General features: G+C 44.0%; 1 protein-coding gene across 1 annotated transcript in view; it reads left to right on the top strand.

Moving 5' to 3' along the window:
- LOC117870307 (butyrophilin subfamily 1 member A1-like) overlaps positions 1–23,776 on the top strand; it is a 101,646-nt gene that overhangs the window by 39,844 nt on the left and 38,026 nt on the right. The gene's annotated exons all lie outside the window — the stretch shown is intronic.

The raw sequence follows: 23,776 nt of genomic DNA, 5'->3' as shown, positions 1-23,776 counted from the left end.
AGAAGTGTGATTGTAGGTGGATGTAGCAGTTCCAACCCTTCTGGTGACTCACGTAGGTGTGTATATGATGCCATATGGTGGAATTTCTGCTTTTTGTTTTGCTTGCTTTTTCAAAAAAACTAGGAAATTACACGCACAAGACCTGCATTAAAAGACCAAAATTTTTGCAAATTCAAGCACACAAAAGTTAGGAAATGAGAGAATTAAATTTGCCTGGGTAACCTTAATTTGGCCTTCTTGTACAAAAGCATTATGATACTCTTTAAAATATTCTATTCCCCCCCCCCCCAGCGGATCCTTGCCTGGTTTGTTGTTGAGTGCTCAGTGATTCAGGGTGTAGTGAGTAATGCTGTTGTCTGTAGGTCCCAGCTGTTGTCTGTAGGTCTCATTTGCTGCAAAAGTTGGAGGGGGATGCATGAACAAGACAGGGGATTACAGAAAGAGAAGGATGGTCTCCTCATTAAGGCAGTTGAATGCTGTCCAGGACAATTGTATTCTATCCCTGCCTCTGCCTCACAGTTCCTGTGCAATGTCGGGCATACCTGCTTTGCATCCTCCCACAGGCTACACATCAGACCCAAGATACCTAGTTCTGTGCTTCCCTCTTAGGCCTTAGGGTAGCTCCTAGCTAGGAGTAACTTGGCTGCACATTCTGAGAAGGGCTCAGCATGTGTTGGGTGCAGGGAATCACATAGCAGCTTCTTCATTAATTCAGGGTTAGGTTCTTTTGAGTGCTTATCCTACTCCTCACCCAACACTGCACCTGGGCTGGACCTGACCTTGGGAATTCTCTGGGGTAAAGGCAAACTTTTAAGATAAAACAAGTGTTTGTTATTGTAAATGTCTCAGTTCAAGACAACTGAACATTTATTTTCCCTCATGGTCCAAGCAAGGGACCCACTGTAGGCTCCCAGCTCCCCAGCCGTCTCTTGGGCAGAGACCTGTATCTCTCCCTCTACACTTGCGGTATTTCCAGGCTGCACAGCTCCCTGCCTACACTCTGAATTCCACAGCAAGTCAGGCTGCCTCAACAGGCCTGCTTTGCCTTCTGCTCAGAGGCAATAAATAGTGTAATTGACACAGGTAAGTTACCACTCAGCTTTCTAAGGAAGCACATTCATTCACAAAGAAAACATTTACACAATACAAGAACCTTCACACATGCTAATAAGCTTACTGAGTGACTCAGTTAAACAGACCTAACCCATGGTGTACATAGTGCTATGTCAATGGAATGTTTTCTCCTGTTGATGTAGTTACCTCCTCTCAAAAAAAGAGGAGTACCTACACCGACAGGAGAAGCCCTCCTGTCCGTGTAGGTAGCTGATGTGTTACAGATTTTAAGGGCTGGTCCCCACTTAGTCCGGACTTCGGACTAAGGTACGCAAATTCAGCTACGTTATTAACGTACCTTAGTCCGAACTTACCGCGGTCCAGACGCGGCCGGAAGTCTCCCCCCGTCGACGCCGCGTACTCCTCTCGGCGAGCTGGAGTACCGGCGCCGACTGTGAGCACTTCCGGGATCGATCCCAGAACATTGATGGCGTGCCGCCGGACCAGCCGGTAAGTGAAGACTAGGCCAAAGTGTAGATCTGTCCTTGGTGTTGTTTCTGCAGGAAATTATCATATCTGCCACAGTCCTCAGGAGGTATAAAACAAGGTGGTACTAGTAATGTGAGAATAGCAACACCAGTTCACTCCAGCTGAGATGCTGGTCCATATATAATTGCAAAAGGTTATTTCTGGGGACAATATGAAAGAGCTGCAATGAATACTTTATATGGATTTTCAGTGCTCATTAAACATTCTCACCTTCCCTATGTTGTTTTGTTTGCTTTTAAGGGAGATGTGATAATGGAGAGGAAGGTAAAGATCACTACGCTATATTTCAAACGTTTACTATTTAAAAGACATATGGGAAAAGCTAAGAAACTGACACATTCTGCTTTTCTCATAGCGTCATGGAGAGATCATTTTGCATTCCATAGATTTCAACAAAACCAATCCAAAACATTTCATTTTTCAGCAGTTTAAAATAGGTCGATGTTGTTCATGGTGCAGACCATTTTTTAATAGAGACTGTGATGGGTTGGATAACAGAAACCCCCTTGTGAACTGCCACCTGATGTGCTGAAACTACCTCTGAGCCCATTTTCCCTGGCAGCTTGGGTCTTCAGTGCTCTGCCTGGTTTGAGCCAGATGTTCTAGCCTGCTACAAACACAGACCCAAGTCTGAACCATGTCCCCCAAAAGCTGCAGGCTTAAATTAAAACACTCAGATACCCAACTCCCAATGGGGTCCAAACCCCAAACAAATCTGCTTTACCCTCTATAAAGCTTATACAGGATAAATTCATAAATTGTTCGCCCTCTATAACACTGATAGAGAGGCATGTACAGCTATCCCCCCCCCCCAGGAATTAATAAGTAAAAAGTGATTTTATTAAATACAAAAAGTAGGATATAAGAGGTTCCAAGTAATAACAGACAGAACAAAGTGAATTACCAAGCAAAATAAAATAAAACACGCAAGTCTAAGCCTAATACAGTAAGAAAGTGATTACAGAAGAAATCTCACCCTCAGAGATATTCCAGTAAACTTCTTTTACAGACTAGTCTCCTTCTAGTCTGGGTCCAGCAATCACTCACACCCCTGTAGTTACTGTCCTTTGTATCAGTCTCTTGAGCCAGCTGAAGATAAAATGTAGGGGTATCCAGTGGTTTATATAGTTTCTCTCCTGGAAACCCCCCTCTCCCCCTGTGTAGAACCCAGCTACAAAATGGAGTTTTGGAGTCACATCGGCAAGTCACATGTCCATGCGTGACTTAGTTTTCTACAGGACATTCCTAGGAAATCTCAGATGTGGATTGGCATCTATCAAGGTCTATTGTCAGGTTAAGTGTTTCTTGATTGGGCACTTACTGAGAATAGTCTTTTCTCAAGAAGCTGACCAAATGCTTCACGAGGCTACTTAAAATCAAACAAGCACACAGCCAATATTCATAACTTCAAATACAAAAATGATACATGCATACAAATAGGATGAATACATGCAGAAGAACATAACTTTTGCAAAGATGTGTTACATGGCATATCTAGCATAAAAAATATTCCAATTATGTCATATTTACATGCATAAGCATATTTCTATAAAACATTATGGGGTGCAACGTCACAGTGACATTGTATGATTCCCCTCTCATTCATGAGCACACAGACCCAGACTCCCCTCCCACTGACAATCACACAAACCATGTTCTCCCCACCCTCACACCGCATAAACAACTGCATAACAGCCCTGGGGCAGCCACTCAGCTGCTTACATGGAAGAGTAGTCTTGGGAAAGTATTATGTTTTTAGCTGTTCTTAATGTTCTTTATTTTTATTTTGGATGTTCTTTTGGCGGAGAGGGTTGGATTTTTTTTTGTTTAGTTTTTTAGTGGTGTGGGGGACCCACTGTGTGATTCCGTGATTCCATTCTTCATTTAATTTCTACTGCCATCTATTCTGATCTCAAGGCAGATTTTTTTCTATAAGTATCAGAATATTGATTTTTTTCTATAATGTAGCAAATATTTAATATATCACTGACTTTTTTTGATTTGGTGCTTTTTAAACTCAAAAATTGATTGATTTTAGGAATTAAACTTCTTACACGGTTTTTAAATTGAATTCAGTGCCCAACATCTTGCGATGTAAGTGCCAGCATTATCCACAATCAGCAAAACTTAATTCTGCCTCCAGCTATCCCCAAGAACTGGAAGACAGAATTCATGCAACTGAAAAACTCAGTCAACAAGAATTTTGAAAACTAAATGGATTCTTCTTCCATGGCACCAAGCATAGAATCTGGCAGACCCATGGAGCTGAAGGCCCTCCACTGATCATCCTCTGACTAGAGATAGTCAGAATTTTTCATCACAATGATTTTGTGATAAAAATGTCATTTTCTCCCAAATTTAGGCTCATCTCCCTAGTGTTAGACTCCACTTCAATCCACAGAACCCCCACTTGGCTGCCCCCTAGTCCTGTAGACACCTAAACTCACGCAGCTCCTACATTTCCAACAATTCTCTCAGCACTGACGTTTCTGCCAATTAGCATGTGCATAACTGCCTCTTTCTAGGTGTTCAGATGCTTGTCTCCCACCTGAGCCCCAGCCCCAAACATTTTTCAAAGAAGAACTTCAGTATGGAAGGATAAGACCTACAGTAATTATATATTAGCAATTACTTCCCTAAGATTCATTCAAAAGGAAGAGCGGCAAATGTATCCCTGCTCTTTGTAACCTATGCTAGCTGGACTCATACTAATGAATGACTCATTTGGATTTCCAATAAAGAGACTCTTCTTTTTTCTTTCTCTGCAGGTAATGCACTCCGCTGCTCATCTGACTCTGGAAGTGTCTCAGGAAACAAAAAGACTGAAAGAGAGGATAATTTATAACACACTTCCTGTTTTCTTCCTCATAGAAACACTCTCATACCTGAGTATGGCATGGAGGGGATATGGAGATTACAATGTCCTTAGCTTATTGATTCATGTTGTTTCCAGTTTTTCTGTTTGCCAAGGCAAAGGCCCTCATCTCAGATGAGATTTCTGACATGATCAAATTTCTTAGGGGTGGTCTAGACTGAAAAGTTATGTTTGGATTGCTATATCTCTCAGGGGTGTGAAAAATCCACACCCCTGAGTGATGTAGGTAAGTCGAGCTAACCCCTCGTGTAGACAGCATTGGTCAATGGAAGAATTCTTCTGTTGGCCTAGCTACCATTTCTCAAGGAGGTGGATTAACCACAGTGCCAGGAGTACTTCAGCAGTTGTGCCACTGTAGCATTTTAATTATAAACATGGCCTTAGACACTGCTTGCTGGCTGTTTGTGGATATTTCTGTTTATGCACATCTATTTCCCCAGTGACTCTTGCTTCTGAAAACTCCTCCCCTGAGATGTTCACCTAAATAACACATACATTACCAGGATGCTTCTGCCTGTTTCTTTTTTAAAAAATACCTCTACAAATACCTTATCAAAGTCTTTTTATTGGCCTGATATTTGGCCCACATGTGCCCCAGTGTAACCTCCTTCAGTGAACCGGTGTTGTCAGTGCCTGCACCACTTGGAGTTGGCTAGATCTTCACCCGCTGCTGTTAAAAGGCTCTGAGGTCACCTTAATGGGATGGTTTGATAGGGTGACCATAGGTCCCATTTTGGCTGGGACAGTCCCCTTTTTACACTCTGTCCCAGCTGTCCCAACGTTTTTGGTAAACTGGGCATTTGTCCTGTTTGCTCTTGCCAACTGATCAGGAGGAGAAGAAAGAGGGCGATAAAGCTATTAGTAACTGAGGGAACAGGGAAGCAGGGGCAGTGTCCTGGCAGTGTCACACATAAGGAAGTCCAGGTAGCCAGAGACATGTGTGGATCTGCAGGCTGTCACACAACAAGCAGCTGCAGGGATGCAGAGTCCAATGCTTGCTTGGTTTTGTCCTGGCCCTGCCAAGGGTTGGGGTCAAGAGGCTGTGCTGGTATTTGGATTTGTAGGATTTTGTCATTACGTTTCACTAAATACAAACAGGAAAGTTAGATAAGAAACATACAAAGTGTTGCTGGAAGGTTGCAACATAACACAACTTTATTTCTTAAAATTCAGAATCTTAAAGTGCAGTAACCAAACACACAGATAAAGCAGACTGCTCCCTAAGGTAGAGACCCAACTCACCCCACCTAGCTCTAGATTTTCCCAGAATGACACTTGTTGGAATTAAAATTTTATTTTTTATAGTTTTGACAGATAATATTGATATTTCTTTTTTAAGCATTGTCTTAAAATCGCTTTACTTTTTCACAGTTGCAGGAAAATAATGCATTTAATGATAGTATATGGTGAGATTGAAAAAGGTAAAGTTTTCTAAACACAAATTGTTAACATGATTTGTCAAAATATCCTTAAATCAAACTCTAAGAAGTTTTTAAGCAGCATTTTTTTTACTTTGCCTATCTGTTAGTTTTGATTATGATCAATGAAATTTCTGTTCTCATTTGCCTGCATAGGGTGAAATTGATATTTACTGTTACTGATAAAAATCTGATCTTTCCAAGCCTATAAATACACCACATTTGTAAGGTGACACCTTTATGGAAGTTGAAAAAAAACTTTTAGGAGAAATAAAAGGTCTGAAAACACCATCATCAGAGTCAAACACTTTGAGAGAGATCAGAAGCAGCATTTTTTCTATGCCAGATAACTTCTTCTGGAGCATGAGTTTTTCTCTTGGTTTGGTACTGAGAAATTCTACAGCTTTTGGCTTCTGAAGTTGTTCTTAATTAGAGCTGATTGAAATATTTCAAACAATGTTTGCATGCATGGGAGAAAAAATGGCCTTTTTACAAAAGCAAAATTTTTCACAAAAAATGTGGACATTATCACTGATTTTTCAAAATTTTAGTCAAAGAGGTTAGCATAATGTTACATTTCGAAAACTGGGTTTACAAAAATTGTAATCTTTTTAGTAAGAATTTACATAGGTAATGTTTAAGTATTCCACCCACGCTCACTACATTTGTTATTGGACACATCCACTCCAACCAGCAGAGCAGGGCTAGTTCTGGGAGAGCCGTCAGCACTGGAGATGGATGAGAGAGCCACTGCAACGGGTGTCACACCTTCTATTCTGGGGTGCACACCTCGAGACTGGCTGAAGACAGCTGCCAAACTGGGGTGTCTCCACATCTCCTTCCCAGGACGGCCTGTGCTTGTAAGAGAGAGGATAGCAGCCATGCTGAGAGTGTGGGCAATAGGCTGTTGTCCACTGCATAAATCAGTGAGTATTTAGTTACACAGGGGAACTGTCTACTGGAAATTTTGATGACACAAACAAAATCAAAGTCTGAGCTATAAGAAATTAAACTGAACACTAAATTGTATAGACCAGGGGTCGGCACGCAAGCTGATTTTTAATGGCATGCTGCCGCCTGCTGCCTGCCGGGGTCCCGGCCCCGCTCTCTCCTGTGGGGCAGGAGGCAGAAGCTTGGTCCTCCCTGCCAGCAGCCAAGCTCCCCTCCCCCGCTCTTCCTCCAGCTTGGTGCCTTCCTGCCCCTCCTCTTCTCCTTCCCTGCACCAATCAGCTGATAGCCCTTGCGAGGGGGAGGGGAAGCGGAGCCACAGCGTGCTCGCTGCTCTGGGGAGGAGGCAGAGAAGAGGTGGGGATGGATGGGGCGCTGGGGAAAGGTGGAGAATTGGGGCATATCCCCTCCAGGCCCCTGCCGTGAGCCGCTCATGGCAGGGGGCTGGGAGCACCCCCATGAGCCGAGCACCCCAGCCCTCTGCCCTGACCCCTGAACCCTCCCACACACCCAGCCCTCTGCCCTGACCCCTGAACCCCCACACACACACCCAGCCCCCTGCCCCTCCCCCCACCCACACACCCAGCCCTCTGCCCTGCCCCTGCATCCCCCCCACACACCCAGCCCTCTGCCCTGACCCCTAGACCCCCACAAACACACACCCAGCACTCTGCCCTGACCCCTGCACCCCCCCACACACAGCCCTCTGCCCTAACCCTTGCACCCCCACACACCCAGCCCTCTGCCCTGACCCCTGAACCTCCCGACACACCCAGCCCTCTGCCCTGGCCCCTGCATCCCCCCCACACGCAGCCCTCTGCCCTGACCCCTGCACCCCCCACAACCCCAGCCCTGACTTCTGCACACCACACACATATCCAGCCATCCCACACCCTGACTCCTGCACCCCCTCACAGACCTCCAGCCCCTGTTCTGACTCCTGCACCCCAACACATACCCAGTCCCCCTCACCCCATGCACTGACTCTTGCACCCCCACACATCCCCACCCCCACCCTGAGCACCAAACGGGAGCTCCTGCACACACACACACCCACATTCCCACCCACACCCCAGGTCTGGTGTCCTGGCCGCCGGCCCCTTGCCAGCCGGAGTCTCACAGGTCCTGCTCAGCTTCTTAAACATTTTGAAAACCTTGTTTACTTTACATACAACAATAGTTTAGTTATATAATATAGACTTATAGAGAGAGACCTTCTAAAAAATGTTAAAATGTATTACCGGCACACAAAACCTTAAGTTAAAGTGAATAAGTGAAGACTCGGCACACCACCTGCCGACCCCTGGTATAGACTGTAAGATGTTTGGGGTCTCTTATTGTGTGTTTGCACATTGCCCAGCACAATGGGGTGCTGTCCTGCTTGGGGTTATTAAGTACTTTAATGATAATGATAATAATTAATTAACAGTTAATTGTACAAGAAATGTCATATATGAATTACCATCTGATATTATCTGTCTCTCTGTCATGTATTGTAACTCCACACTATTATTCTGAAACTGTAATCAGCTGGCAAAGAATAAGTTGTGCCTGCTTTTTCTTGCAAGAATTAATAGTGAAATCAATAACATTCATATTAATGACAGGTATATATGCATCCGAAGAAGTGGGCTGCAGTTCACGAAAGCTTATGCTCCAATAAATTTGTTAGTCTCTAAGGTGCCACAAGTACTCCTGTTCTTTTATTCATATTAATGAATTTGTCTTTGTTTATTTCAGTGATTTGTAATTACAAAGCACAGAGTTCATTGGGATGAGGCAATTATAGACTCACGGAGTCATAGGATATGTCTACACTGGAATTAGAAAACCCCACTTGGCCCCTGCCAGCTGATTTGGGCTTGTGGGGCTTGAGCAGCAGGGCTGTTCAATTGAAGTGTAGACTTCCGGACTTGGGCTGGAGCCTGGGCTCTGGGACCCTACAAGTTTCTCTCACCTGCTGGGGTGTAAATGCTATTCTGGCTACTCCCCCACTTGATAATTTGAGAACTTTGTTCATGTTATATATGTATACCTTGATTGTCTCTGCCAGGTAACCAAGCTGGTCAGAAGCACAAATACCCACTCATTTGTCTAGGGCAGATTGGATTTATGCATTGCTTGCCAAACACATTTCAAGAATGCAATTCCAGCCCATATGCATAATGCTTTGTACATACCCTGTACACACACCATGCACTGATTCTTGGGACCAGTGTTTTGCCAGTTGATTTATGACACCATCACTGACACCTTTTAGACACAGATTATGACAACAGTGAGTTGGGGTGCACTGAGTTGGTCAGGCCAGCTGAGATACCCTTTTAGATACCGGGGATCCCCTTGCTGTCTGGCATTGACATGCTGTTAGTGTCACAGTGATTTCATTGCCTAGAGCCAGATTCTGCCCAGCAATTACACAGATGTGCAGTGGAAGGGAGGAAATATTGGGCTGAACCAGGAGCCATGGGCAATGGGTATAATAGGCCAAGAGAGGCTAAGACTCACCTAAGCCAAGCCCTGGCCCTGCCCATGCTATGCTCTCTCTCTCCCCTATGTTGGTGTCCAGCTCTGCCACTGGCCAGAGGCAAGTGGGCCGAAATTGCTGGGGCTGGGGACAATGCTAAGTCTGGCTGGTGACCCAATGCTGGTGCCAACCGGGGCCCATGGTGGTTCGGTCAGAGATCCTCTGGCTGGGGGTGGGGGATTGGGCACTTGGGGCTGTTGTAGGTGGGGGTGGAGACATGGGCGCAAGAGGAGAAAACACATGACTAGTCTTCTCGAAGGGGGACTCATGCGCTGCCCATGCCTGGGGTCATGAGTAGCTCTGGTTCATCACTTACATTGTCTCTATACTACAAGAGCTACAGCGGCAAAGCTGTAGTGTAGACACTTGCTATAATGATGGAGGGATTCTTCCATTGCTGCAGCAAATCTGCCTCTCTGAGAGGTGACAGCAAGGGTCCACTGAAGAGTTCTGCCCTCGACCTAGCAGTGCCTACTCTGGGGCTTAGGGTTGTTTAACTGCATTGCACAGGAGTGTGAATTTTTCACACACCTGAGCAACAAAGTTAGGTCGACCTACGTTTTTGGTGTAGACCAGGCCTTACAGGAGCATATGAGAAATAGTGCTGGGCCTGATTCCCCAGCATGACACAGTACCTCAGTGCATCGGTAAGACTCAGGTCTCACTGTGAGTGTTTTCTTTGCAAGCACAGCACTTAGAGGCGGAGGAAGCTGAGATTCGGAGAACAATGGGAAGGACTGTCCATTGTCCCCACAGCGAAAAAGGAGGGGTTCCCCCCACATCTGGGGAAATGCTGAAATATAAATATACTCAACAGGTGATATCTTACAAAAAACAATGATGAGTGGAATCCTGCAATCAGTGGGGAATGGGGGGGAATCTGGCCAAGCCCTCTCCCCACACCAGCTGCATCCCTCCAGGGTAGCCGAGCAGGTAGGACGCCCTGCGGCTCATTTGCCTGCCTGGCCATGCAGGCTGCCTTGCACTCGGTCCCCTGATCTGAGCACCTGGGAGACGGACAACAGCGAAATGCATCTGTCTCCAGCTCCTTGAGCTCCAGGCTGGGCAATGACATCTGGTCATGTCTGGACGCAGTGAAATGAGTGAGCTGGTTTTCAGTCTTTGACTTTTCCAGTGGCTTTAACTGCTTTTTATGTTTGTTTGTGAGATCTCCCAAATCTGTCCCCCTCATCTGGTTTCCATGGAGCTTCTGGAGACATTTGGATATTGGTCCCTCCACTGTTGTAAGCCCCCTGCCCGGTTGATGGGCCTGGAGGATCCTCTCAAACCAACGTGGTGCTGGGCATTCAGCTCTCACCGTTCCCAGAGTCTGCCTCAGCAACCATGTCTGCCATGGGATCTGGTCTCCCCCACTTCTTTGATTCACTGCAAGGTCAAGCCAATAACTGCACTCACAATTAATCCAGCAGTGCTGGCCCCTGTGTGGTGTGTAGTTTCTCTCAGCACCTTGGCAGACAGCAAGTATTCAGGTTGTGATCCTGTATATTATTTTCTAGGTGTATTATGGTAGTACCTGGGTGTCCCACTCATGTGCCAGGTCATGATTCATAGATTCATAGATTCTAGGACTGGAAGGGACCTCGAGAGGTCATCGAGTCCTGTCCCCTGCCTGCACGGCAGGACCAAATACTGTCTAGACCATCCCTGATAGACATTTATCTAACCTACTCTTAAATATCTCCAGAGATGGAGATTCCACAACCTCCCTAGGCAATTTATTCCAGTGTTTAACCACCCTGACAGTTAGGAACTTTTTCCTAATGTCCAACCTAGACCTCCCTTGCTGCAGTTTAAACCCATTGCTTCTTGTTCTATCCTTAGAGGCTAAGGTGAACAAGTTTTCTCCCTCCTCCTTATGACACCCTTTTAAATACCTGAAAACTGCTATCATTTCCCCTCTCAGTCTTCTCTTTTCCAAACTAAACAAACCCAATTCTTTCAGCCTTCCTTCATAGGTCATGTTCTCAAGACCTTTAATCATTCTTGTTGCTCTTCTCTGGACCCTTTCCAATTTCTCCACATCTTTTTTAAATTGCGGTGCCCAGAACTGGACACAATACTCCAGCTGAGGCCTAACCAGAGCAGAGTGGAGCGAAAGAATGACTTCTCGTGTCTTGCTCACAACACACGTGTTAATACATCCCAGAATCATGTTTGCTTTTTTTGCAACAGCATCACACTGTTGACTTATATTTAGCTTGTGGTCCACTATAACCCCTAGATCCCTTTCTGCCGTACTCCTTCCTAGACAGTCTCTTCCCATTCTGTATGTGTGAAACTGATTTTTCCTTCCTAAATGGAGCACTTTGCATTTGTCTTTGTTAAACTTCATCCTGTTTAACTCAGACCATTTCTCCAATTTGTCCAGATCATTTTGAATTATGACCCTATCCTCCAAAGCAGTTGCAATCCCTCCCAGTTTGGTATCATCCGCAAACTTAATAAGCGTACTTTCTATGCCAATATCTAAGTCGTTGATGAAGATATTGAACAGAGCCGGTCCCAAAACAGACCCCTGCAGTACCCCACTCATTATGCCTTTCCAGCAGGATTGGGAACCATTAATAACAACTTTCTGAGTATGGTTATCCAGCCAGTTATGCACCCACCTTATAGTAGCCCCATCTAAATTGTATTTGCCTAGTTTATCGATAAGAATATCATGCGAGACTGTATCAAATGCCTTACTAAAGTCTAGGTATACCACATCCACAGCTTCACCCTTATCCACAAGGCTCGTTATCCTATCAAAGAAAGCTATCAGATTGGTTTGAAATGATTTGTTCTTCACAAATCCATGCTGGCTGTTCCCTATCACCTTACCACCTTCCAAGTGTTTGCAGATGATTTCCTTAATTACTTGCTCCATTATCTTCCCTGGCACAGAAGTTAAACTAACTGGTCTGTAGTTTCCTGGGTTGTTTTTATTTCCCTTTTTATAGATGGGCACTATATTGCGCGGCGAACAGCAGAGGCTAACAGCGGGAGTTTGCCTGGGAGCTGTCCGAGAGGAGGTACGCTAAGTGCTGCATTAGGGGGGCTGTGTGGGTGAGTATCTGAGTGTCTGCTGCTGGGACAGTTGGTCAGTTTGACCGTGTGCTTGATTGCTTGCTTGTTTGTTTGAAAAGTGTGAATTGGGAGTGCTTTGTCCCAGGTGGGCCTTGAGTGGACCTGACTGGTATATAAGGGCAGTCAGCAGCGAACCAGCTGAGCGGCGAACAGCAGAGGATAACAGCGGGAGTTTGCCTGAGAGAGCGCACTGAGGCTTTCATCTGCAGGTTTCTCTGAGTAGTTCCTGCAACAGTTGAGGAAGTTCTTAAGAGGACGGTGATATGGAAGGTGAGCGATCAGCTGTTGTAACCTGCACAGGTTGTGCCATGTTTGTCTTTCTTCCACAGGACAGAAGCGACTTTGTATGTACAAAGTGCAAGCTGGTCTCCATATTGGAAAGAAGGTTCGAGGCCTGGAGAAACGAGTATCGACTCTGTGTTGCATAAGGGAAAATGAAGATTTCCTGGACAGACGTCAGGAGATGCTTCTACGGCCACAATGTTCTGAAGATTCAGAGCAGGCACAGCAGGGACAGAAGGATTGTGAGGAGGTTTGGCAGCATGTGACCTCCAGAAGGATAAAGAGGAGCGTCCATGCACCAGCAATGGAGATACAGGTGAGCAATCGTTTCCATGTTCTCTCTACAGGTACTAATGCGGAGAGTGGACTAGATGACCCATCTGAGGGAAGGGAGCAGAAGGAGACTCCACCGATTGGAAGGCAAAAGATGCACTGTCCTAGGGATGGGGGTTCCACAACCACCACTCCCAAGAGGAGGAGGAGGGTGGTGGTGGTTGGGGACTCCCTCCTCAGGGGGACTGAGTCATCTATCTGCCGCCCCGACCGGGAAAACCGAGAGGTCTGCTCCTTGCCAGGAGCTAGGATACACGATGTGACGGAGAGACTGCCGAGACTCATCAAGCCCTCGGATTGCTACCCCTTCCTGCTTCTCCACGTGGGCACCAATGATACTGCCAAGAATGACCTTGAGCGGATCACTGCAGACTACGTGGCTCTGGGAAGAAGGATAAAGGAGTTTGAGGCGCAAGTGGTGTTCTCATCCATCCTCCCTGTGCAAGGAAAAGGCCGGGGTAGAGACCGTCGAATCGTGGAAGTCAATGAATGGCTACGCAGGTGGTGTCGGAGAGAAGGCTTTGGATTCTTCGACCATGGGATGGTGTTCCAAGAAGAAGGAGTGATAGGCAGAGACGGGCTCCACCTAACGAAGAGAGGGAAGAGCATCTTCGCCAGCAGGCTGGCTAACCTAGTGAGGAGGGCTTTAAACTAGGTTCACCGGGGGAAGGAGACCAAAGCCCTGAGGTAAGTGGGGAAATGGGATCCTGGGAGGAAGCACAAGCAGGAGAGCGCAAGAGGGGAGGACTCCTGTCTCATGCTGAGAAAGAGGGACGATCGATGAGTTATCTTAAGTGCCTATACACAAATGCAAGAAGCCTGGGAAACAAGCAGGGAGAACTAGAAGTCCTGGCACAGTCAGGGAACTATGATGTGATTGGAATAACAGAGACTTGGTGGGATAACTCACATGACTGGAGTACTGTCATGGATGGATATAAACTGTTCAGGAAGGACAGGCAGGGCAGAAAAGGTGGGGGAGTTGCGTTGTATGTAAGAGAGGAGTATGACTGTTCAGAGCTCCGATATGAAACTGCAGAATAACCTGAGAGTCTCTGGATAAAGTTGAGAAGTGTGAGCAACAAGAGTGATGTCATGGTTGGAGTCTGCTATAGACCACCAGACCAAGGGGATGAGGTGAACGAGGCTTTCTTCTGGCAACTGGCAGAAGTTGCTAGATCGCAGGCCCTGGTTCTCATGGGAGACTTCAATCACCCTTATATCTGCTGGGAGAGCAATACAAAGGTGCACAGACAATCCAGGACATTTTTGGAAAGTGTAGGGGACAATTTCCTGGTGCAAGTGCTGGAGGAACCAACTAGGGGCAGAGCTTTTCTTGACCTGCTACTCACAAACAGGGAAGAACTAGTAGGGGAAGCAAAAGTGGATGGGAACCTGGGACGCAGTGACCATGAGATGGTCGAGTTCAGGATCCTGACACAAGGAAGAAAGGAGAGCAGCAGAATACGGACCTTGGACTTCAGAAAAGCAGACTTTGACTCCCTCAGGGAACAGATGGGCAGGATCCCCTGGGAGAATAACATGAAGGGAAAAGGGGTCCAGGAGAGCTGGCTGTATTTTAAAGAATCCTTATTGAGGTTGCAGGAACAAACTATCCCAACGTATAGAAAGAATAGTAAATATGGCAGGCGACCAGCTTGGCTAAACAGTGAAATCCTTGCTGATCTTAAACGCAAAAAAGAAGCTTACAAGAAGTGGAAGATTGGACAAATGACCAGGGAGGAGTATAAAAATATTGCTCAGGCATGCAGGAGTGAAATCAGGAAGGCCAAATCACACTTGGAGTTGCAGTTAGCAAGAGATGTTAAGAGTAACAAGCAGGGTTTCTTCAGGTATGTTAGCAACAAGAAGAAGAAAATCAAGGAAAGTGTGGGCCCCTTACTGAATGAGGGAGGCAACCTAGTGACCGAGGATGTGGAAAAAGCTAATGTACTCAATGATTTTTTTGCCTCTGTCTTCACGCACAAGGTCAGCTCCCAGATTGCTGCACTGGGCAGTACAGCATGGGGAGAAGGTGACCAGCCCTCTGTGGAGAAAGAAGTGGTTCGGGACTATTTAGAAAAACTGGATGTGCACAAGTCCATGGGGCCGGATGCGCTGCATCTGAGGGTGCTAAAGGAGTTGGCGGGTGAGATTGCAGAGCCATTAGCCATTATTTTTGAAAACTCATGGCGATCGGGGGAGGTCCCGGATGACTGGAAAAAGGCTAATGTAGTGTCCATCTTTAAAAAAGGGAAGAAGGAGGATCCGGGGAACTACAGGCCAGTCAGCCTCACCTCAGTCCCTGGAAAAATCATGGAGCAGGTCCTCAAGGAATCAATTATGAAACATTTAGAGGAGAGGAAAGTGATCAGGAACAGTCAGCATGGATTCACCAAGGGGAAGTCGTGCCTGACTAACCTAATTGCCTTCTATGATGAGATAACTGGCTCTGTGGATGAGGGGAAAGCAGTGGATGTGTTATTCCTTGACTTTAGCAAAGCTTTTGATACGGTCTCCCACAGTATTCTTGCCGCCAAGTTAAAGAAGTATGGGCTGGATGAATGGACTGTAAGGTGTATAGAAAGCTGGCTAGATCGTCGGGCTCAACAGGTAGTGATCAATGGCTCCATGTCTAGTTGGCAGCCGGTTTCAAGCGGAGTGCCCCAAGGGTCGGTCCTGGGGCCGGTTTTGTTTAATATCTTTATTAATGATCTGGAGGATGGTGTGGACTGCACTCTCAGCAAGATGACACTAAACTAGGAGGCGTGGTAGATACACTAGAGGGTAGGGATCGGATACAGAGGGACCTAGACAAATTAGAGGATTGGGCCGAAAAAAACCTGATGATGTTCAACAAGGACAAGTGCAGAGTCCTGAACTTAGGACAGAAGAATCCCATGCACTGCTACAGACTAGGGACCGAATGGCTAGGTAGCAGTTCTGCAGAAAAGGACCTAGGGGTCACAGTGGACGAGAAGCTGATTATGAGTCACCAGTGTGCTCTTGTTGCCAAGAAGGCTAACGGCATTTTGGGCTGTATAAGTAGGGGCATTGTCAGCAGATCGAGGAACGTGATCGTTCCCCTTTATTCGACAATAGTGAGGCCTCATCTGGAATACTGTGTCCAGGTTTGGTCCCCACACTACAAGAAGGATGTGGAAAAATTGGAAAGAGTCCAGCGGAGGGCAACAAAAATGATTAGGGGGCTGGAGCACATGACTTATGAGGAGAGGCTGAGGGAACTGGGATTGTCTAGTCTCCAGAAGAGAAGAATGAGGGGGGATTTGATAGCAGCCTTCAACTACCTGAAGGGGGGTTCCAAAGAGGATGGAGCTCAGCTGTTCTCAGTGGTGGCAGATGACAGAACAAGGAGCAATGGTCTCAAGTTGCAGTGGGAGAAGTCTAGGTTGGATATCAGGAAAAACTATTTCACTAGCAGGGTGGTGAAACACTGGAATGTGTTACCTGGGGAGATGGTGGAGTCTCCTTCCTTGGAGGTTTTTAAGGCCCGGCTTGACAAAGCCCTGGCTGGGATGATTTAGCTGGGAATTGGTCCTGCTTTGAGCAGGGTGTTGGACTAGATGACATCTTGAGGTCCCTTCCAACTCTGATATTCTATGATTCTATGATTTGCCCCTTTCCAGTCTTCTGGAATCTCTCCCATCTCCCATGATTTTCCAAAGATAATAGCTAGAGGCTCAGATACCTCCTCTATTAGCTCCTTGAGTATTCTAAGATGCATTTCATCAGGCCTGGTGACCTGCAGGCATCTAACTTTTCTAAGTGATTTTTAACTTGTTCTTTTTTTTATTTTATCTGCTAAACCTACCCCCTTCCCATTAGCATTCACTATGTTAGACATTCCTTCAGACTTCTTGGTGAAGACCGAAACAAAGAAGTCATTAAGCATCTCTGCCATTTCCAAGTTTCCTGTTACTGTTTCTCCCTCTTCACTAAACAGTGGGCCTACCCTGTCTTTGGTTTTCCTCTTGCTTCTAATGTATTGATAAAAAGTCTTCTAGTTTCCCTTTATTCCCGTAGCTAGTTTGAGCTCATTTTGTGCCTTTGCCTTTCTAATCTTGCCCCTGCATTCCTGTGTTGTTTGCCTATATTCATCCTTTGTAATCTGTCCTAGTTTCCATTTTTTATATGACTCCTTTTTATTTTTTAGATCATGCAAGATCTCGTGGTTAAGCCAAGGTGGTCTTTTGCCACATTTTCTATCTTTCCTAACCAGCGGAATAGCTTGCTTTTGGGCCCTTAATAGTGTCCCTTTGAAAAACTGCCAACTCTCCTCAGTTGTTTTTCCCCTCAGTCTTGATTCCCATGGGACCTTATCTATCAGCTTTCTGAGCTTACCAAAATCTGCCTTCCTTTTAACTTTTAATTAACATTTAATTAATTAACACATTTTTTTTTTAATTTGCATCATCTGCATGGAACCATGTCCTCTGGTATGATGGCCGAAGCATGAGGGGGCATACGAATATTTAGCATATCCGGCACATAAAAAGCTTGCAACACCACCTACAAAAGTGCCATGCGAACACCTGTTCTCACTTTCAGCTGGCATTGTAAATAAAAAGCAGGCAGCATTATCTCCCGTAAATGTACACAAACGTGTTTGAGTGTTTGGCTGAACAGAAAGTAGGACTGAGTAGACTTGTAGGTTCTGAAATTTGACATAGTTTTGTTTTTGAGTGCAGTTATGTAATCTAGTGGTACCTAATTACAAGAAATGTATATATGAAGGCCTCATTTGTGATGTCACTACACTAAATTTCTTGTTTTACTCCTCATATACACAGCACTATGGGATACAATGTAATAGTGCCTATCCCAGTACTTCAGAACAACTCTAAGATTACACCTCTTAATTAAAGTCCCAGACCTAACATTTCTAGGTCCACTATATGGGACTAAAACAACTGACACAAGGAAATTGTCCACAGGTCATACGTGGGAATGTGCAGACCAAAGGAGTGATGGGCCACAAATGTGTGGATGGTAACATAAGGTGGCCATATAACAATTTTTAGCCCATTGGACCATTTTCACTCCACTCTGGGATGGTGGGTAAAGCATCCGCCCCATAAAAAGACAAAGAGCAGGGGAATGAGAGTGAGAGAGAGCCTGCTGCAAGGGTGGGGAGGGATAGCTCAGTGGTTTGAGCATTGGCCGACTAAACCCAGGGTTGTGAGTTCAATCTTTAAGGAGGCTATTTGGGGGTTTAGTTGGGGATTGGTCCTGCTTTGAGCAGGAGGTTGGACTAGATGGCCTCCTGCGGTCCCTTCTAATCCTGATATTCTAAGAACTGAGGCCTGATCCACAATCAGCAACACCAAGCCATGCTAGGAACAAAGGTCAGGCCTACAAGTTCACAATCCAGTATATGAACTTGGAAAAGATACTGCTAGCATTGCTAAAACACAGGCTTTCCTAAGAAGTATTAGGCAGTAGATATTGACTTAAATACATTTCAGGAGGCTAGCACAGGTACACCCCCACCTAGCACAAGACAAGATGGCTTGAGAGAATAATGAATAGGGATGTTTTGTCCAAGGCATCTGGAACAAGGTAGAAGGGGAGGTAGCAGACAGATGTAAGTTGTTTATTTCATCCCATAAATATTGAGGTACCAACACTGGATTCTTTGTACTAGTTTAGTTAAGTTCATCTTTACATTGAATGTGTTGGTACATAGTCCTAAGCATACATGCATTGTGCCTGTGCAGTGTATAAAATGTTGATGAAGTGTTTTGTAGATAATAAAGCTGGCCGAGCTTTTTTGCCACCAAACCGAGCCGGTCTTTTTGGATTTGCTGAACCAACAGTCAAGGTCTGCACAGGGATGGGACAGCATACGGAGAGAATACACACACATGCCAACTGACAACATGATTCAAATTGTTAACTGAGTGTAACAGATGCAGGAATGCTAGTGATGTATGTGGACAGCCTGAAATGAGATTTGATGTGGGCAAACTGTCCCTATTCACCTCAATGTTTTGTTATCTCTGAAACGTAGTGACAGTCATTTAGATATCAGCATTGTTAAATATTTCACTGCTGCTCAAAGCAAACCAGAAAAAAAATAGTTTCATCTTAATCATTGTCTGTAAATACCTACACATGGAGAAGACATTTGTATTGGGGGACCTTTCACCTAGTAGATAAAGGCAGAATGAGATCCGGTGGCTAGAAATTCAAGATAGAAAACTCAAACTGAAAATAAAGTGCCTAATTTAAAAAAAAATGAGAGTAATTAACCATTGGAACAACTTCCCTGAGGATATGGTAAATTCCCCATCATCTGGAGTCTTTAAATCAGGATTGGAGTTCTGTAGTTCATCTACAGGTTCCTGGGCTCAGTGCAGGGTCAGTGGGTGAAATCCAGGGGCCTTTGTATAATGCAGGAGCTCAGATTACATGATAATGGCCTTTGGGCCTTAAAATATGTTCATCCATAAATAGCAAGGAACTGAGTTATCTGCAGCAAATGAGTTATCTGCAGCACTCCAGAAGCTCTGGGAGGGCGGGTGAGGAGTTACGAGTGTGGGGCCCCCGGCTTTTCCCGAGGGTGCTCTAGCCACAGATGCTGGTTAACAGAGTTTTCTGGTTATTAAAGTACCAGATAACATAGCTTTTACTGAGAGAGAGAGAGAGAGAGAGAGAGAGAGATTTCTTCCCCTGATTCCTCCAGGGGTTTCTTCATTGCACATTGATATTGTCTGGTGTCTTCGTTCTGTGGGATGCACCCCTTATGCAGCTTAAGATGGTTAATATAATAAAATGGTTTGTTTGTTTTATGTTTCTCTTGGTTTCAAGTAACCTAAATTGAAAACACAGGTTAAAATCTTCTATAACACAAACTATGCTTTTGTTCTGATTTTCCCAGTCCTTTAGTACATATAGACCTGCTTCAGACGCTTTTGCAGTTTCTGCATAGACATTCATTTTTACTCCCTTAATGTGTGCATTACTTATGTTTTTTTATACTAAATTTAGTGCTAAACTGCTAAAATCCACACAAGGAAATAAGGAAACAAATCAACAGAGCCAGACATGTACCCAGAAGCCTCCTGCTACAAGACAAGCCTAAGAAAGAAACCAACAGAACTCCACTGGCCATCACCTACAGTCCTCAGCTTAAACCTCTCCAACGCATGCTCAATGATCTACAACCCATCCTGGACAATGATCCCTCGCTTTCACAGACCTTGGGAGGCAGGCCAGTCCTCACCCACAGACAACCCACCAACCTTAAGCATATTCTCACCAGCAACCACACACCGCACCATAACAACTCTATCTCAGGAACCAATCCATGCAACAAACCTCAATGCCAACTCTGCCCACATATCTAAACCAGCAACACCATCACAGGACCTAACCAGAACAGCTACAACATCACTGGTTCATTCACCTGCACGTCCACCAATGTTATATATGCCATCATGTGCCAGCAATGCCCTTCTGCTATGTACATTGGCCAAACTAGACAGTCACTATGTAAAAGGATAAATGGACACAAGTCAGATATCAGGAATGGCAATATACAAAAATCTGTAGGAGAACACTTCAACCTCCCTGGCCACACAACAGCAGATGTAAAAGTAGCCATCTTACAGCAAAAAAAAACTTCAGGACCAGACTCCAAAGAGAAACTGCTGAGCTTCAGTTCATTTGCAAATTTGATACCATCCGATCAGGATTAAACAAAGACTGTGAATGGCTAGCCAACTACAAAAGCAGTCTATCCTCCCTTGGTGTTCACACCTCAACTGCCAGCAGAGGACCTCACCCTCCTTGATTGAACTAAATTCGTTATCTCCAGACTGATTCTTGCCTGCATATTTATACCTGCCTCTGGAAATTTCCATTACATGTGTCTGACGAAGTGGGTATTCACCCACGAAAGCTTATACTCCAATACATCTATTAGTCTTAAAGGTGCCACAGGACTCTCTGTTGCTTTTTACAGATCCAGACTAACACGGCTACCCCTCTGATGCTAAAATCTTCTGTGACAAGGTGTATTGCTTTCCTTTGCTGAGCACTCAGTTTTAGCATTAATTATTTTGTGATAGCAATTCCATTTTTGTTAACAGTTTGGAAGGACAAACTTTAACAATACTACTTCCCTTTAACCTAACATAATGGAAAATAGTACAAAAATTAAACCATGATGAATTTTAAATACAGGTCTATGCAAACACTTTGAGGGCATTAAAATTTCATGACACTTGATTGTGTTTGGGAGACAAAGGTGGAAACCTGTTGAAATTGTTTGATTAGCATTAATATTTTGCAATATATCCAGAAAAAGTGTGTATTTTTATATTTTTGACATTTTTGCTATAACATACTTATTACTATATTTTAATATTTTATAAAGGTTCAAACAAGTGTATAAAAACCCAAACAAGAAATTGACATTTTGTTAATATTGCTTTTTCATTAATGTGTAGGATCCCCTTATGTTTTTCCTTTGAATAAAAAACTTCTGATTAATGAAAGAGAATTATTTTTTATTTTCAATTGCATTATTTGTTGAGGCAAAAATATATGTACATATATTTATAACTGAGGCCTTTCTGAGCTTTGCAAAATACATTGGTTATTAATATTATGATATTATACACCAACCATAATGTTAAAATAGTGTGGTACCACTTATATTTTAAAAAAGTATAAAACTGACTTTTGTTGCCACAAAATTAAAGCAAAATACTAGTCACATCACACACAACAAAACATACATGACATACAGGACAAACTTACAATTAAACACAAATTGAACCAGAATTGTGTTTATAACTACACAATATAAGGCATTAAGAACTTAGTTATTAAAGTAATGAATTTTATAAAACAGACAGGTAAACAAAATAGTTAAACATTTAAATAAGCAAGTTATTACCTTTTTATTTAAAACGTTTAATAAAAAAATCATATTATCTGCCCACTTTGTTGTATTAATGTATTTAACTTAAGGCAGTTTCCATTACTTTATATTACTTTTATTTTAAAAATACTACTATATGGAAATAAGAAAACCTGTGTTTCATATATTAATTAATGGCTAGGATTAGAAGAAGAGTTAACATCTGTGTTGCTGGGCAACCATATGGTCAAAAAAGTTAGGAGTATTTCTAGCTGTTGCATTCCTGAAGGGTTAAGATAATTAATTTACTGGACTTATTTAAAGTAAAGTTTTTACCTTGTTTTCTGTTTATTATTGATTTGGCTTTTTCTGTGATGAAGATTTGTGTAAATAAACTTCTAACTTTTAAAGCAAAGTGAGGGCAGAAATGAAGAGAGGTGTGTTTGAGGGAGAGCAACTTAGAAAGGGAAGTAAACCTGAGTCAAGAGATTAATTAATTCAGTTAGGTCATCTTCAGGTATAGGCAGCAGCAGCCAGTTTAGCATACTGAGAGAGGATATAAAGGAAAACTTAAGCAGTATGTAAAAATATTTGGAAAAGTTATATTATTAGCTCTGAGTGAGGAGTGGGGATTGGTGCGTTAAAGCAGTAGATTTGGAACCTGCACCCCTGGTGTTTATCCTGGCTCTGAGAGGAGAGTGGGGGTTGTTACCTGCTCTTACAAAACCTGGATTTGTTCTCTCAGTGTGTGTTGCTTTTGTCTCCATGGCAAATGGATTATGGGAGTGCCCTTGCCTGCTGCAGTTAACCATTTCTGAGCAGCTCCATGAGTTAATGCATCAATTCTGGGTGTTAACCTGCTTACTCATGGATTTTCACATTGAAATTCTTTTTTATCCACTCCCTGCAGTCAAGTCACAGCTCTTGTCTCCTAATACGCTCTGTTAACTGCTCCATTTTCTCCTTCATCTGATTTACCAATCTAGTGAAAGTATTGTTTGCTATTTCTCACTCCTGTGCACTTACTTCTGCCATTCTGACAGGCACCAGCCTAGGTCTCGGTTTAGGTTTTACCAGAACCTGGTTCCCATCATACAGTGATGGTTGCAGTGTGGCACCCCCTGCCCATGGATTGCTTGGTGGCTCTTGGTCTGGGTCATTCCCAATGTCCCCATTCCAACAACCATTTCAATCATTTCATGTTCCATCTTTGCTCAGGCCACCTTTTTTCCATTTCGGTCCCATTCTTCAGGCACTGCACAATTACTCGAAGTCTGCTGTTGCCAAACAAGATTTATAATGGGGGATGGCACTTCTCTTTTATGCAGATTGTCTACAGCAGTTCCTCATTTTCTATTCTGTTCCTGTGCTTTGCAGTGCTCTGTTATTTCTTCTAATTGTTTTCAGTCTATGATTTTCTCTGCCAATTTCAAGGCATATTGTCTAAGCCAACTCACTGCCATATCCATTAATTTCAATATTCTACCCTTATTATTACTTTTTAAAATCTCAGCCTCTGCCATCGCTTTACATATTCCAGTCCATGTTTCCCCACTATCCTTTTTGAACTCATATGGACCTCCTTTGCTGACTATCCAGAGTGTCCATACCTCATCAAACACTGTTGAGATATTTAGAGAGGAGAGGAAAGGATTACCTCCCTCTAATTTATTAATCTGTTTTTGATAGAGATGGGGTGAATTTCAATTCCCTTCAATATTGCTCAGCCTGGCATTCCCATGTCTATATATAACCTCCAATATCGAGGTTGTTTTAACATGGTTTGTTAAATGTGTTTGTTACAGACATAA

Source organism: Trachemys scripta, unplaced genomic scaffold (genome assembly GCF_013100865.1).
Source record: "Trachemys scripta elegans isolate TJP31775 unplaced genomic scaffold, CAS_Tse_1.0 scaffold_26, whole genome shotgun sequence".
Lineage (NCBI taxonomy): Eukaryota > Metazoa > Chordata > Testudines > Emydidae > Trachemys > Trachemys scripta.
Note: the sequence above shows the minus strand (reverse complement) of the source record. Positions and strands in the feature narration are given on the sequence as shown.